Genomic DNA, 3,271 nt, shown 5'->3' with positions numbered 1-3,271 from the left:
TCTCTGTTTTCGTCTTTTTTTTTCTTCTTTTTCTTCTTTTGCTTTTTTCGTCTTATTTTTCTTTTCCTCTTTTCGTCTTTTGTTCTTATTTTTCTTTTGCTTTTGTTTTTTCTTCTTCCTTTGTTTTTTCTCATCCTCTCTAATTTACTCCTCCGATTCCTTCTATTCCTCTCTGTCTGTCAGTCTGTCTCTCTCTCTCTCTCTCTCTCTCTCTCTCTCTCTCTCTCTCTCTCTCTCTCTCTCTCTCTCTCTCTCTCTCTCTCTCTCTCTCTTTCACCTACCTTCTAGTCCTTCTTTCTCTATCCCGTTCTATCTTCTTCCCCTTTTCTCCTCACCCCCAACCCCTTCCTCTCCCGTTTTTCTTTCTCCTCCTCCTCTTCATTTTCTCTCTCCTTCTCCACTCCCTCCTTCTCTTCGTTTTCTCTACCTCTTCACATCTTTTCTCTCCTTCTCCACCCCTTCCTCCCTCTCTTCCCTTCTTCATCACCTGTTGTTATTCAGCACATTCTTGCACTTCCTAAGAAAGAAGCTTTTTAGGGTGCAAAAAGGTCGATAGTTAATCAAAGAATAATACATATATATTTATATGTGTGAGGCTGAGAGAAAGAGAGAGAGAGGGAGAGAGGGAGAGAGAGAGAGAGAGAGAGAGAGAGAGAGAGAGAGAGAGAGAGAGAGAGAGAGAGAGAGAGAGAGAGAGAGAGAGAGAATGAGAGAGAATGATATAGAAAGATAGAAAGAGAGAGAGAGAGAGAAAGAAAGAGAGAGAGATAGATAGATAGATAGATAGATAGAGAGAGAGAGAGAGAGAGAGAGAGAGAGCTGTGCACACGCGCGCATTAGACGAAAGGAAAGGAAAGGCAAAGTGCGATACTCGGTACTTGTCCAACCAGCAAGGCACGGCACCCTAGTGTTATGTAAACAGACTGTAGTTGTTAATTGAGTGTAAGGACACAGGTATATGAGTATAGTGTGGGGACTTGTTAGGTAATGAAATAAGTGGGAGGTCGTATTCGGTCCTTTTTGACGTTTAAATATTCTAAATGTCCTTTTTTCCTGGTTTATATTCAATCAGATTTAATCCTTATCAAATCATATGATACGAAGAAAACTTGTATCACTAATTACACCTGAGAAAAGACCATGAATACAATTACTAAGATCAGAAAGTAGCTAATTTATTTCGTGCAATAAATTAGATCATGCAGCTTTGCCACCTTACACAATTTGGAGTGTTGATACAAGATTATCTTTGCCTCCAAAACTACATCCTATAGGTATGGTATAGTATACTGATATCCTATGGGTAGCCTGGTCAGTGTACCCTACTGTCTCCGAGAAAGTCCATTAAAGACTTTATAGCCCATAGCTGACGCCCCAGCAACACTTTCATAATGCCAGATGTTAGAATGCACATGTATTCTTCAGCTTTTCAGGGGTCCACATACCTGACCTCTCGTAATCTCGAAGACAGCTGATAACACACTTTTTTATTAAGAGAGAGTGATACTGAATAGTATGGTTGTTCATGGGAAAGTGCTAGTTCGGCTAACTGGCCAACTTTGTCACAGGTTGATACCCCTACACTTGCTATGATAGTCTAGATAGTCTAGAAAGTTGGTGAAGGATATTTCTAGTTACCATGTACTCTAGAGAGAGAGTGAGAGAGAGAGAGAGAGAGAAAGAGAGGGGAGAGAGAGAGAGAGAGGGAGGGAGAGAGAGAGAGAGAGAGAGAGAGAGAGAGAGAGAGAGAGAGAGAGAGACAGAGACAGAGACAGAGACAGAGACAGAGACAGAGACAGAGACAGAGACAGAGACAGAGACAGAGACAGAGACAGAGACAGACAGAGACAGAGACAGAGGCAGAGAGACAGAGAGACAGAAAGAGAGCGAGAGAGAGAGAAAGAGAGAAACAGAAGGGAACGCAGGAGTAAACCAAAGGAAAATATAAGAAAGAGATGAGGGAGAAGAAGAAAGTAAAGAAGTGTCGTTGCAGTTAACTACCTCGTTGAACTTCACAGTACATAACTACCGTTGGAAATCCGTCACAGATGATTACAAGTGCAGGGGGAGGGGGGTAGGAACCACGAGGGAGGGGGGGGGCTTTTTACTCTATAATTGAGGTCCTGTTAATATGACATAATACAACCAGTTGATATAACCACAACAAATGTTCAATCGGTATTAAAAGGTGTATTTACAACAGATATGACACCGCTTATAATGAAACACCTGCGCGACAGCTGACTATTATGTGACAAATAGACAGTTATTTGCGGTAATTTGTGTGTGTATTATATCTTTAGTGTATTTTCTGATGGACATAATCACAGGGTATTTTTTTTTTTTTTTTTTTTTTTTGCATTTCTATAACTTTTTGGGAAGGGTAATTTTCGTTATTCATTGATTTATTCATTGATTTATTCCTTTACTCATTTGTTAATTCATCGATTTTTTATTTATTCAGTTATTCTTTCCTTCCTTTATTTATTCGGTTATTTTTTTCTTCCTTTATTTATTCGGTTATTTTTTTCTTCCTTTATTTATTCGGTTATTCCTTCCTCCTTTTATCTATTCATTTATTCCTTCCTTCCTTTATCTGTTCATCTATTCATTCATTTCTTTATTCCTTCCTTCCTTTAATTATTCAGTTATTCCTTCCTTCCTTTATTCATTCATCCCTCTATTCATTCACTTATTCCTTCCTACCTTCATTCATTCACTTTTCCCTTCCTTCCTTTATTCAATCAGTTATTCTCTCCTTCCTTCCTTAATTCCTTCCTTTATTCATTCAGTTATTCTCTCCTTCCTTCCTTTATTCAATCAGTTATTCTCTCCTTCCTTCCTTTATTCAATCAGTTATTCTCTCCTTCCTTCCTTTATTCATTCAGTTATTCTCTCCTTCCTTCCTCTATTCATTCAGTTATTCTCTCCTTCCTTCCTTTATTCATATATCTTTGACATGAACGCAATACATAACAAAAACAGAATTACATAATATGGAAGGTTAATGTGCAAAAGACACAGGGAATTAACGGTTAATGGCTGGGAATTAAGACTCCGAATAGCACAATAAAAGAGAGAGAAAGAATGAGCACAATTGCATGTTCAACAGATGCAAAGAAAAGAAGATGAAGTCAAGGTTGGTTTCGAAATCGTCGTCAAAATATTTCTTTAAAAAAAAGGAAGAAAAAAGAAGAAGAAGAGAGAGAAAAAAACGAGGGTTTGTTTTATGTGTCATTTATTTGTTATGTGACAATTTGGCATTGATGTA

The sequence above is a fragment of the Penaeus vannamei genome, chromosome 2 (genome assembly GCF_042767895.1).
Source record: "Penaeus vannamei isolate JL-2024 chromosome 2, ASM4276789v1, whole genome shotgun sequence".
Lineage (NCBI taxonomy): Eukaryota > Metazoa > Arthropoda > Malacostraca > Decapoda > Penaeidae > Penaeus > Penaeus vannamei.
The sequence above is the reverse complement of the archived record's forward strand: the minus strand, read 5'-3'. Positions refer to the sequence as shown.